This window comes from Motacilla alba, chromosome 3, assembly GCF_015832195.1.
Source record: "Motacilla alba alba isolate MOTALB_02 chromosome 3, Motacilla_alba_V1.0_pri, whole genome shotgun sequence".
NCBI classification, from domain to species: domain Eukaryota; kingdom Metazoa; phylum Chordata; class Aves; order Passeriformes; family Motacillidae; genus Motacilla; species Motacilla alba.
Window position 1 is genome coordinate 70793644 of NC_052018.1, and position 14580 is coordinate 70808223.

A 14580-nucleotide genomic window follows, 5' to 3' on the forward strand; every position below is an offset into this window, starting at 1 on the left:
TTAGTCTATGGCAAACTTTCTTTGACTTCTGTGGAATTAGAATGAACATGTACCGAAAAATCTGTCACCAAATTCTGCTCATCTGTGGATATAGATGAAAGTTATTTGGGATGCTGAAAATTTTGGACTGCTTCCAAATTAGCCCCTCTTGATCTGAGGGGTAATGTTCTTGTTACAGCATGTTATAGTGTACATACCAGCTCAGGTCTTGGTACAGCTTGAAAGGATCTCCGTTAATTCTTCCTCTTCTGTTGTGTATTTGCCTTGTATGTTCCTCTTCATTTTGTGATGTTTGTGTTTAATCTGGCCATAAACACCATGTAATGAGTGTTGACTATAAAAAGCAATGGTAGTAAACTATAAGACTCATTTTCTTGGAATGAATTTGATGACCAGTTATGCTATTTTTGCCTCTGACATTTTGAGGGAAATGGGAGACATTCAGTGCAGTTCTGGGCATTGTCAATCTTTTCAGTGTTGTTTCAGAGTTAAGACTGGAAGAGGACTCCAGAATATGAATAGGATTTTCAATCAAAATCAAATGCATAAGTTCAGTGTGTAAAGAAAACACTATGAGGCTATAATTGAATGAAGAATTAATTTCCAAATTATGCAAACCACTTTGTTTACATTACTGGATATTTCAGTCGGAGAGTTGGATGAAATGTTAAAGATCTTGATTTATGTTAAATGTCTAATTTTAGTCCCTGCATTTCAAGAGGGGTGTTGAGAAACTGGAGAGCACCAAGAAGGGGTAGAAGGCCCTTGTTTGGAGCAAACGAGATGGCAGGAGAAGCTGACAGAGCTAGGCCTGCCCACTCTGACAAAGCAGCAGCTACTGAGTGACCTAAGGGTATCCCATAGCTGCTTGAGGGTAGTTCCACAAAAGGATAGAGCTGAATTTTTTTCCACTGCCACCAGATTGGCCCCAAACTTTGCCATGGTGTGTTTGGGTCAGACATGAGGAAGAACGCTGCCAGGAGGCCAGTACAGGCCCAGAACAGACTGCCTGGAGATGCGGCTGGATTTTCCATCCCTGGAGATCTTGAAGACTCAGCAAGACCTGGCCATGCCTGCTGCTGATGAGAGTCCTGTTCTGAGCAGGAGATTGGACTGCATGACTTCCAGAAGTCAGTCTCTCAGCCACTCCAAAACTTAAACTGATTAGGTTTTTGTTTGTCCTTTAGCTCTTTTCTTTTATTACCTCATTCTAAAATGACTGTGGCTCATGTATGTATTTGAAAAAGCAAGTGACACTGTCAAAAAGCATATCCTACAAACATTAAGGCATTTACAAATGATATTCACTCTACTCTTGTTTTTGGGAGAATATTATAATAAAAAAATTCTTCTCCACTGATTGTGTTTGAAAATCATCTTCTTTTCATGCTTGATGAAAACAGAGCAGATAAAGAAATGCTTTGGTTTTTTGCATAGTACTTAATATCTTGCTTTCTACTCAAAAATGACAAAAAATTATTTTTTCCATCTCAGACAAATGTCAATGATAAATAAAGTATTAAGCAGACCTATGGAAGCAACACAGAAAAGTATTCATGCTATTTCTGTGGATAGCATTCACAACACTGTGAAATAGTTATGGTGTTTTTTCACACCCATTTTATGACTTGTGAGTAATTTTTGTATCTTTCCTGCTTTTAAGCTGTTGCTGTTAGTTGCCATGTTCCACTTATCTTTAATTGAAGTAGTGAGGTGCTACCTCATCATCCAGATGATTTTTTTTAATCTGCTTTTCTGTGGATGAAGTCAATAATTTCTGCCTTCTTTTGTAATTTCAGTTCCAGGCTGATAATTCTCCTTTATCATTAATATTTTCAGCATAATTATGTTAATGATATTTCTATTTTTTTGTGTTCAGGAGGTATCAAAAGCACTGCACATGTCTTACTGCTGTACTATGAAAAAGCAGGGAAGTTAAGCCTCTGTCTCTGTCATTGTGAGGTGTGGTACTCAGCTTTGCTGTGGTTATACCAGATTACTCACATTTAAGCCCTTTATCTCTTCTGTGATGAACTCTGGCAGAATACAAAGTTAAAATAAACCAAATCAAACAAAAAAAAAAAACCCAAAACAAAACAAAAAACAAACAAACAAACAACAAAAAAAAAAAAAAACCCAGCCAAAGAACAAAACACTATTAGGGCTAAATGTTGAGCTATTCCTGAAAATAGCTACACCATTTAATCTCTCTCATCTATTGTATTTTCTATAATTAGTGGTCCAAACCTGGTATTTGGTAGTGCCAGAATGGATATTGTTTTGTGCTCTCTTTATGGTCTTGCTTATCACATGCTTTTGCTGTGCTGTCAAAATGAAGTATTGCAAAGGGAGAAAAAAGGATGCCTGAAGCTGAACATTGTTTCATAGGAGAAAAATAAAGGTGGGAATGAAGATGATGCTCACATTATGTATGTGGATAGCAGTGTGTGCAGTGTCATGTTAAAAATACAAATGATAAAGATCAAGCTCTATGTTTATTACCTTTTATTAAAGATACTTACATTCCATATTAACTGCACATTTATTGCAAGTAAACAGACATTATGGAAATGATGGGCATTGTGGGGTGTTCTGTTCATTTCTGACAAAATAACTTTGATGTAAAGCACAGATCCTTTCCCAGTTAAAAAGTCAGTTCAGAAGGTAAACCTATCTCAAGCTTACCTTTTCTGTTTTCGTGATAAGGAATGTTCTTTACTTGGGGTTATATTCTAAATGTGGTAGAACTCTTTCAGGTCAGAGCAGGGTTAGTTGATTTTTTTGTCATATTCAGGATGAAGCTATAGTTGTATTTGAGTGCATCTAAGAAAATTCCAATGGCCTAAGGATAGATCTATTTCTGGTGCTGCTTATATTAGAGAGTGTGTCAGTAGTGTACATTTATTGTTCACCTTACATGTTTCTTAGCCAGTGCTCTTTGTTATCTTTCTCAGAGAAAGGATCATCCAAAATTGCAGGTTCTAGAAATAATTCTTCTCAGCAGTCAATCTGAGACTTAAGCCGACAAAAGATGAATGGAGATTGCTTTTCAAATTAGCGCTGCTGTGTAATTAATAGTGCTTAATTAGCAAATCTTTCTTCAAGTATCCACAGTGCAGTGATGTAATTTGTTTTCCCAGGTAACTGATCACAAATTATGGAAAGCTGCTTTTAACAAACTCCAAGTAATTGCATGTTCCACTGGAAGTGCTTTGATTGAAACAGTGGTGATTTATCTGATGACCCTCAGTCTAGACTGTCTTGGGCCACTCCAATCCTTCCAGCTGGCTCACTGTTGCTTTAAGATAGGAAATGGGTGTTTGGGCTGTGTGCTCCCTGATAAATTAGTGTTGTTCCCTGTGGAGCTCAGCTAGAATAGTTTGGAAGTGCATCCACTGGGAAGGCATCCCTCCTTTGCTGCCTGTACAGGGACTGGTATGTAGAACTAGGAACAGAATTTACTGTGATGGGGAAGGATCTGTAATCTGACCTGTAGCTGGTGAGGTTCAGCCAGCCTGGATCAAATAAGGTATCCCTTCTTCAGAGAGGCAAATATAACCTTGTGATAATATTCTTATATTTTATATAATTTTATATTGTGACAACATCTGTGATAGGTGGGCAGTGATATTATGTAACAAAGTTCTCAATTTCGTTTTGAAGTGGGTGATATGTGTGGCCTGTATGATGATTAGTGCCTTCACATGCTTGACTTCTTTTAGAATTTGAATTTTCCCCACACCAGTGGGCAATAGAGAATTACAGCTCTTAGAGAGATGAATGTAATTCTTACTGTGATGGATGTTGGTATTTCTGAAACTAAGAAACAAGTGTACAAATGTAGATGCCATGCATCTTGAACCAACACAAGTTATTTTTCATTGTCCTTGTCCCTTTAGTTTAGAATATAGAGTTCAAGAAGGATCTGTTACTAGGGAATTCCATTCTGGGTGTTAAATGGACATTGTAGCATTGTAGGCAGCACTGGTATTAAAATTAACTACCTTGTCAGATAAGGAAGGAGTTTGGTATTGTTGTTTTTTATGTTATTTTGGAGTTTGATTTTTTTATTTTTTATTTGTCAGAAGTATCTGGAACATTGATCTCTACACATTTATCTGGGCAGCAAAAAATTAAGAAAGAACTTATGGATTCAGAAGGAAAACCCAGTTTAAAAGTCAACATGTAAAATAATTGTGGCGTCCAAAGCCAGGGATTTCACAAGTTTTATGGCACTGGTTATTGTATATCTTTGCTTTGTTTCACAGTAAAGCATGCTGCTACTTCCTTAACCTTATTGTTTTCTATTTCTCAGTCTATATTTCAAAAAGAAGCAGCATGTTTTCTCCCTGAAATGAAGAATTAAAATAGATTTCTTGTATGAAACACCTGCACAGTAGGAAGTGAAACAGAACTTTTTAGCTCTCACTGTTTTATAGCAAGATTTCTGTTCCCTTTCCTTCCTGTAAACAACAGGAGTCACTTAGAGAGTGGGAAATAAGCTATTTACAGGATATTTTCTGTATGAAAGGAAGGAAAAGGCCTTTACAGAGATCAGTCTATTGTGTTGGGAATATGGAAAGTTATATGTAGTTAAATTGAGTTTAGTACTTGGAGAGGAAATACATGGCAAAATACATGCAATCACTTCAGTCTTGCCCCTTTAAAGTGCTAGATGCCCCTATTAGTTGCTGAAATCAAAGCAGGAGTTAGGACATGGAGTGCTGTGGTTTGATCCCAAATCCTTTGTGTAACCTGTGATCATTGTAAGAACTAGATCAGAGAGAGATTACACTAAGAGCTTATGCAGTATGGCTTTTATTTATAAACAAACAGTTTTGACACTTGTACTTTTAGATAGGTGTTCAAGTTACTTTTGCACATCTGTTTTTCATCTGTCTCTTTGAAACAACATCTTTGCTGGACAAGTGTCATAATTGGATTTTTCATGGAAGTAATGGTTTCCAATGTGCTTATAGAGTGTATATATTTTCAAAGTTCTGCTTCACATATGAAATATATTCACTAAATTCAGGTGTGAACCTGGAAATCCTATAAAATTTTGCTTGGCCTGTGTTATAAAATTAATTTCTATGAATAGCTATTTGATTTTCATTTACCTTCTGTAGCACCAGCATGAGTCTTTATCACCAGTAAGAATTGTGGATGAGGTATTTAACTCTAAACTCTGCTTAAGCATTATGGACTAATTCAGCTTTCTTGAAACCTTGGGTGTATAAGATGATAGGACTGACAATGCCTTTGCCAATAAAATTGAGCAGGTAGAGAAAAATCTTGTCATTAATTGTATCACTTTTATCTGCAGTTCTTGTACTTTAGTCATACTTGAAAATGGAAATTTATTGTAGCAGTTTGTAATTTCTTTTGCTCCATATATTAAGTTCAAGATTCTTAGTACTTGAATATCATGAAAAGGCATTTGTAAGTATGGGAAAGAAGAAAGTAAAGAATCTTGTTTGCTTAATAGATACTGAACTCCATTTTTTCAAAAGGGGTACTTAAATACAAAAAGCTTTAATAGCAGTATTAGCTGTTAAAAAAATGATGGTTTTTTCTTGCGTGATGGGTCCAGTTCCTCACACAGCAATCCTGATGTCTGGGTATTTCAGCCTAGGTTGGCAAAAAAGGCTGCAGTGTGTGCATCTGTGTTTGTAAAAGGCAGCTGAGAGTGGTGCATCTTCTGGCATGTCTTGGTGAAACGAGAATGTGCCCTGTCTTTGTTACAGCAGAAGAAAAAGAATCCTTTGCTGCCTGTATTTGGGTTTGCGTTCTTCTGGGCCAGAATTGTCAGTCTGCTTGTTTGCTTTCTCTCTGTAGTTTTCTAGTTCTTTGTTCAAGGCAGGGGCTTGAACAAACAAAGCCTCTTATTACCAAAAGGGCTACTGCAGTCATGTGTAAGACTTGGTCTAGGTGTAGAGGAAAGTGAAAAGTTTCTTCTTGAAAGTCTGGAGTGTTGAAGACACCACTGTCAGTAGTATCCCACTATCTGGAACAAATGACTTGACAGTGCTAGCCTTTGTGGTCCTTTGTGGAATTTGTTTTTTTTCCTTGGATATCCCACCAAAAATGCAGCTCCTACAATGTAAATCGAGTGTGTCCAGGGTACATTGGACTTGCTGAGTAGATTGACTGATGTCAGGTTGATATTCTGGACATACTGAACTTGCTGTGGAGCTTATCTCAGCAGTGATCATCTGTGCAGTGTTTTGGAGCACTAAGAAGCTGCTTGGAACTAGGCTTTCCTTATGAGGATCCTGCCTCTTTGCCTGTTCTTTCTGGAATAAATTTCTTCCAAATACACAAAACTTTTTGGGGAGAGAAAGAAAACTTGCCCAGGGAAAATGCGAGAGCTTGTGCTGATGTTATTCTGTCTTTCTGTTTTTCCTACAACTACAAAATAGGAATAGAAAATATTAAAAGATTGGGACATAAATAATACTATATATTCATGCAGAAAAAATACCTTTTTTTTGTAGTTGAAAATGAGGTACAGTATATAGCAGGCCACAGTTGTGAATGTCTGACTTTTTGCCAAACAGGTCTACTAACAAGGATTGACTTTCCTATGCAGGAATTATTTCTACCTGCATTTCAGGTATCTTTCAATGTGAATTCTTCTTTGCCTTCTCTTTGGCCAACTTGACTTCCTTGGTGACAGTTCCTGTAGAAACAAGATACTGGTTTTCAATTCCAGTGGACATTTAGCTAAAGATTAAGAAACCAACAAATGAGATCCATTATTGCATCCTGGAGAATAAAGCAGCCCAGATATAACTCCATGAGCAGTATAAGATGAGATATCCATGGCAAACAGATCTTGGTCATAGATATAGTCTAATGCACAGCAGCTTTATGATGTCCAATACTACAAATAAGTTTTGAAGTACATGAAAGAAAATATGCATCATTATTTCTGATTTGTAATTTGTTACTTTAGGTGAGTTTAAAGGAACATATATTACTTGAAATTTTGAGGTTTTTTTCCATTTGTAGAACTTTATGAATGCAGGGGCAAGATGTTATAAAGAAAACTTTTGAATACTGGTGAAATAATAAGGGTTTTTTGGAATATATAACTATTTTTCTTCTCAGTTCTTAAATTCTTTTCCTGATTCAGTGTTCTGTATAAGAACTTTGGATTTAAAAGAAAAAATTAGTATGTGGACAAGGCCTAGTGTTTTCCCATTTGGCCACCTCACAAAAGAGCAGCATAATCCTCTAAATCCTACTTTACTCTGAGGATCAATTGATTCCACTTTCTCCTCCTATGAATGGACAATTTAAAAATTGTCTTTGAGACAGATGTTTTGAAGCTTTTTTTTTCCAGTGATTTGAATATATGATTAGTTTTGGGTTTTTTTTGGTGAGAAAGACAATGCTAATAATTACAATATTCTCATAACCTTATTTAAAGAAAAGTGGAAGCAGTATCTATTGGAAAATGGACCAGATTCCATAGCCATTCTAAAAAAAAAATTGTTTTTCATTTTTGCTGTTGCTTTCTTCTCATGTTTTTACTTTTGACTTTCAGTATTTACTATGACTTTAGTTTCAGATTTTACTAGACTGAGGTATATCTGTGAAATTTGTCTTCATCAGATGTAATTTTTAGGTTAAGAATGAGAAACTTTTGTTTCATATCTTGGGTTTTTTTAAATTGTGTCTTCTGTTGGCAAACAAATTAGTTACCTGATGATGCTGGTCAACACTACTACTGATAGAGTTTAGGGCTTTTTTTTACCTTTCCTATGAGAACTGCACTGACCAAGGTGTTTGCTCAAGTTTTAGGTTGTAACTACACCAGGAGTTGGGGTTTTTTTGCTAGTGTGAGCATACTGGTGAAAGTAGACTTAAGTGGTTGCCTAGTTTTGACTAGACCTAGAATGAGGATAATAGTAAACTGTCCTGCAATTCCATCTGTATAGGCTTTTTCTTTGTTCATGTTGCTGGTGTCTATAATACCTAGATATGCAGCTGACGTAGGATTTTGAGGCTTTGTGTTCTTTTCCATTGTATGCACTGTTCTGTAAAATACCTATTAGAATTATTTTTGTCCCTATGATGGTGATTTAGTACAGGAAATAACATCTGTTCCTGCTGTGTGTTCTTTTTCCTTTCTTTCAGTATGAATATAACATTGTGTATTTTCAAGCCAGATTTTACTGTCTGAGATCATGGTAAAATGAACTCCTTTTGAAACTTTGTTAGCGCTGATATAAAATAGCCAAATCACCTTGCTGATAGTTTTGTGATTTATCTTTCTCTAATGTTGATCAGACAGACCTAGCAAAAATATTTTTATTTTACCTATGCTTTTATTTACCTTTGTTCAGAAGCAAGTATAAAATTTTCAAATGTAAATTTTGCAGTGTTAGATAATTTCTTGGCTGTAAGTTGAGCCACAGAATCTCAGAGCATGTTTCTATACCTTTTGGATCAACTCACTATTCTTTTCTCTCAAAACATTTTATAGAACTTCATGACTTTTTCTCGTCCTTGTAATTGAAAATATTATTAGGCTACTTGCATTTTACAATACAGTTCTTGGAATAGTTGTGGACCCTTTATCTTAATCTTTGAAGCAGAGCCATAATGAAACAGTCTGTTGGTTCAGCACCTACTGGCTCATGACCCTTTGCCCTAGCAACAGTTTTTTTCCAGTTATTGCCAGGAACTTGCACAGATAACACCTTTAAATGCTTTGTTGCAACACATCCATATGAAACTATGCTGATTTTTAAAGCCAGTGAGTTGCTCTTGATTTTTTATTTGCATGTAGAAATGAGTAGATTTTAATTTTACACTAGTGTTTATTTAAGGTTTTTTTTTTTTTTAACTTTTCCCTTAATATCATAAGGGGACATGTTCACCCAAAACCAAAACCAATAGATCTTTCTCATTTGACTTGCAGGTATCTCCATTTTGTTGATGTCAGAAAAAGAGTGACTGAAGTTGGCATCCTGTGTGAACCCTTCTAGCCAAAGGTAAGCCAAATTTCCAGCTGATGGCAAATATGTTTCTACTATGTTTGTAGTACTTTTAAATAAAAATGCAGCTGTGCTGCTTTCTTGATGTTTGACATCTCACAGATGGTATTTCCTTGGGATACCTAAAGCACCCTAAAAACCCCTAAGATAATAATTTATGTGGCTGAGTGTACAAGTGAATAAAGAATCACAGAATGCTTTGGGTTGGAAGGGACCTTTAGGATCATCTCATTCCAACCTCCCTGTCATGGGCAGGACACTTTCCACTAGCTCCATTCAACCTGGTCTTTCACAGCTTCTCAGAATGACCTGTTCCAGTGTTTCACCACTCTCATAGTAAAGAATTTCTTCCTAATATCCAATCCAAACCCACCCTCTTTCAGTTGAAAGCCATTCACCCTTGTCCTATCACTGCATGCCCTTGTATAAAGTCCCTCTCTGGCACTCTTGTAACCCCCTTTGCCTACTGGAAGGCTGCTGTAAGGTGTCCCCTGTCTTCAGGCTGAACAAAACCTCTCTCTAGAGAAAGTTTAGCCTTTTTTTTTTGAAATCTGTAGCTTGGCAGATTGCCTCTCATTAATATTGAAGTGTAAGGTACAATCAATACTATACAGAAGGATTATTGTGTTCTGTAATGCATCAGAGAAGCCAAATTCCTATCTCTACAAACTCCTTGATCTAGCTCAACTGGATTGGTTTTAGTTCTAGGATATGGCTCAGGCTTAGAAATAATTCATGTTGGCTGAACACAATCTATCATCTGAAGACATTCAATGTAGTAGTTTTCTGTTTCTATCATATTTCTGACACCAGTAAAACTTTTAACTTTCATTTCCAACTACATATTGTTTCAAGGAGGAAAAATATTCTGAAACAAGAATTTGAAAAAGTTTTATCTTAAATTCATTATGCGTTCAGAGATTTGTGTGAAGTAAGATAATGCTTTTTGTCCTGTTCAAAGAATCATAGATTTAGGAGAGTCTGAATAATTGATCCTCCTTGCCATGTTTGCCACATGCTTTGATGCAGGAGTCAAGATTGAACTTTGTGTTCAGCCACCTCAGCCCCTCAGCCCTCCGTGTGCTGCAGCAGTTAAACTAGGTGGATGCTCAATATCTGTGTTGTTGTTTATCAGATTTTAAGTGGCTCCCTTTGCTCACATCAGGTTAATATTTTTTTTTTTCCCATCTGAGACTCCATTTCTTCAATGAATGGTCAGTTCTGTAATACACAATAATGTCACAAGACTCCTGTGTTACTGAGCCTGATGAAGCTCTGCTGTATTAATGGCAGAGTAGAACATATCTCTGAACAAATGTTACCTACTACTTTTCATTTGAACAACGTGTTTTGCTTTGGAAATAGTCAGAATGACCGGACAATATTGCAACATGTTTTGCATTGTGTGTTATCAATAATAATATAATATCTTAATTTGAATAATGCTAATGTAGTAAAGGAGAACTTAACCCTAGTATTTGTTGTCTAGAATTGCGTGCTAACCAATTCTAGTATTGCATTTGCTTTATCTTTTGGCTGTACAGTTGGCCAATGCATAGTAGATGTTTAGAGAAATCTGGAAGAAGCTGAAAAATATAATTTGTATATTTTGCCCTCTTTTCGGGGTTTAGAGTAGTAGGTATAATGTAATAATGCTGCAAAAATAATGATGGTTACAGATGTCTAATGAGGTGCATTGCTTTTTTTTCATAATTTGAAAAGTATTTAACACAAGGAATATTGCTGCTTAAGCTAGGAGAAGAAATTTGTGATTTGCTCAACCCCGAAATGAACACACATCGATTTTTTTTTTTTTGGTTTGGGTTTTGTTCCATATAATCATGTAAAAACCTTTATGCCAAAATAATTCTTTTGATGTAGTTTACAATTATGGTAGCAATGGTACTGATTACCAGGTTTGATAATTTTGATAATCTGGACTTTGAAATATGTAATTTTGTAGGCCATAAAAACTTATTCGCTCTTTCTTATCATAAGTACAGGCATGAGAAGATAGATGGGAAATTATTTTAGTTGTAGAAAACTGATAGTGGTTTTATTTCCCAAGTTAAATAGTTAACCATTTATTAAAGAAGGGTTACACTAAAAAGTAAAACATGTTTGAAGTTTCTCTTTAAGAGGCATTCTAAAATTGGTTACACAAAACTAAATGTTTGAAAAGTGTGTACAATTTCAATTATTTTAAAAGGAATCTGAATGACTTACATGAAGTTGTTCAGCTGTTGCAACTGCACAGCTGCCTACATTACACTGTAGATGTACTTTTAAGGCAGAGGAAAAGAAAACAAAATTGAAGGGTGTACATCCATGTAGAATATACACATGTCAGATTCGTGATAAACTTAACACATTTGCCTAAGTCATCATCAGCTTCGTGAGTGATGTTCTCATTGGGAGGATGTGTCGAAATAAATGACGTAGATATAGAATCAGTAAACCTAAATGCAGCATTTAGTCTTCGTTTTGCATCCAGTAGCATGTTTCCTTTTCATAATAATAAACACATTTAAAACTAAACCCATTCCTCTTCAACTCCAGTTACTGATAGACTGAACTCTGCTAGCTACCGAGGCACTATTTCTGTAATAATTTTGATAGTTATTTCGTAGGAACGTGTGTACATGAGGCAATCAATTCAATCTTACAGTTTGGTATTTTGGAAGTATTTTTGTGATCTGGGAATAAACTGGCATCTAAAGGCTTACGTATTTATGTGAGTTAATGAAAACATCATCTATTGACAGTTTGTGTATGTTGGTAGTTGTGATATGGGCATAGATAGGACAATGTAGTTTGGGCACAAACATACCATATATTTAGAAACTAATGCAAACAAAAAATGTGTAGCAGTAAATTTGACCTGATAATCTGTGTATGGCATAACTTTTTCACAGAAAACATGGTGTGCATTTGGTGCAAAAAAAATTGTTTTCAGAAGCTAAACTATATTAGACAAATCAGAGAATTGCTGAAATGTAGAGGCACCTCTTGAGATCACATAGTCAACCATCCCTGCTTACAGGTCAAGGCCAGCTGTATTTTAAATATCTTCAAGTGTGGAAACTCCACAACCTGTCTGGCCAGCCTGTTCTGTTGTCTGACTCTCACAGTCAAAGGGCATTTTCCTATGTTTAGGTGGAGTTTCATGTGTTTCCTGTCTTATTTCCCTTTATCCTGTCATTGAACACCCATGAGGAGAGTCTGGCTCCCTTTCATGCCCCCAAATAGGCATTGGGGAGATCTCCTCTGAGCTTTCTCTTCTTCAGGATGAGCAGCCCCAGCCCCCTCAGCCATTCCTCATGTGAAAGATGCTTCAATCCCTCTGTCTTTTAGTGGCAGTTCTCTGGATTTGTCCCTATAGTTCCATGTCATTCTTGAACTGGGGGAATACAGAACACAATACTCCAGATGGGATGAGGGACCGATGAAGGAATTTTAGCTCTAACCAGTAAGTGAAAAATAACTAGCTAGGAATGCTGATAGGCATGTACCATTTTTGTCAATAGCAATGTAATATATTCAGTAATTCTGTATGGTGTTTGATGTCTCAAATACACCTTTTCAATCTCCAAATTGTTGTCCTTTATTTCTTCTGTAAGAAGAATTAAAATGTACTTAGGTATAAATAAAATAACAAGCTGATTTATCTTACAAGGTATGTGTGCTTCAATTTTAGAAAGGCTCATAGTCTTAATAGTTCTGCCACCTGAGTGGAAAGGTTGTAGGGTAAGTGAACCAATGTTTTGCTTAAAAGTTATTGGATCCCGTACTACAAAATACTATAATGCCATGTGTTGTTTATTTGTGTTGGTAAAATAACACCAATCTGCAGAGTTGGTCTTCCCAGTCTGGTTCCCTTCTGACTGGCACAAACCTGGCAGGGCTGATCAGTTCAGGGAGAGGGCTGTTTTACTTTCTAAAGGCAGTGAGCCAAAAAAATACCTATGCTATGTTATGTCTCTCTGCCCTGTGCTACACAAAATCTGTGGTTCTTGAAAGATTTATTAGTTTGTTTGGATCTTTCCATTTAGCTCACTGGAGCTTGGAAAGAAGTAGGACTCTCTTGTCTCTTCAAATGCTGTATCACTCTAAATAATAAAGAGATAACAGTAAGAAAAAGCATTAGTGAGGTCCTCCAAAATAGAAGTCAAGGTAAAATAACATGCATGTTAATAAAATAGAAGAGCTTACTAAACGTGCATTTTGGGTTCGCTGTTTTGGAGAGGGAATAGGGGGAAAAAAGAGGGGAAATTGGCAGGTTGGTTAGGATAGTTAGCATCAAGAACTGACTGAAGAGTGATGAGTCTTAGGCTAATTTAAAAAAAAAAATGGGAGAAGCTAGAGTTAAACTTTCTTCCTCTGGCCCTCAGCAAAAGTAGTATTTATTTTTTCTTTGAGGAAGAGGCTGATGTGCCACTAGTGATAACTAAACAGATGTAAAAAAACCCCAAAAAATGCCTTAATAAACAAATAAAAATAAGTGAAAGGAAGTTGTTTGGAGGGAGGGAGGAAAGGATGCAAACCATCCTGATTCCTTAAATAATGTAATCTAATTTATTTCAATAAAATGCTTTGGTATTATTGTTTTATACAGAGTGAAAGCTTAACAGTAAATTATTTTAATTGAAATCCTTTGTTTCTGGCTCATGCAGAAAAAGACTTCTAATAAAATATTTGAAAAAATTAAGAATTAATGCAAATACTTTTGAAGATAAATTGCAGAATGGGTCAAAAACATATCCTATGAGCTTGTTTTTGGTTACTACTAGAATTCTGCAGGCTCAGTGACAAAGTTGGAAAAAAGAGTTATGCACATGTGAAGGAGACACTTCTCAGAGGAAATTGGAGAAACAGAACATGGAACAGCATGGGAAAATGAGAAATGAAAAAAATGCAAGAATTTGAAAACGGTTCAGGGAGAGCCAAAACCATTCTGGAATTAAAGTTGGGGAAAGATGTGAAGGGCAATGAAAAACCTATTGCAAGTACATAAGGAGTAGAAAGATGCTATGGAAAATATGAGCCCACTGGTAGTGGGGTAGGGGATCTACAAAAGACACACAAAAGGCTGAACTGTTCAACACAGTTTCCACTTCAGTCTTCCCTGGTAAGACCAGCCTTCTGAAATTCCGGACAGTGTGGAGCAAGGAAGACTTACCCTCAGTGGAGGGTGATTAAATTAAGGGATGTTTAAACAAACTGAGCACAAAGAGGTCCATGGGACTTGGTAGAATGCACCTGTGAATACTGATGGAGCTGACTGATGTCAGTGTGAGAGCACTCTTGATTTCTTCAAAAGGTCCTGCAGTTTGGATAGGTTACTGAGGGCTGGAGAAAAGTCTATGTCCAAGGAGAGTCTAGGGAAGTACAGATAAATGAGCCTTGCTTGTCCCTGTGAGGGTGATAGAGCAAGTGATCCTGGAAGGTATTTCCAGATGCACGAAGGACGAGAATATGACTGGGAGTAGTGAGCATGAATTGAAGCATGGAAAATCCTACTTAACCCACCTGGTAGCCTTCTATGATGAAATGACTGGCTTGGTGGATGAGG

The 14580-nt window shown here is 36.4% G+C and overlaps 1 protein-coding gene across 7 annotated transcripts in view; it reads left to right on the plus strand.

The window, feature by feature from the left end:
- Window positions 1-14580, plus strand: part of SIPA1L2 (signal induced proliferation associated 1 like 2) — a 126782-nt gene that overhangs the window by 17560 nt on the left and 94642 nt on the right. For all 7 annotated transcript variants that reach the window (XM_038133639.1, XM_038133646.1, XM_038133643.1 and 4 more), the window contains exon 2: window positions 8933-9005. The gene's annotated coding sequence lies outside the window, so the exon portion shown is untranslated. The remainder of the gene's footprint in view (window positions 1-8932; window positions 9006-14580) is intronic.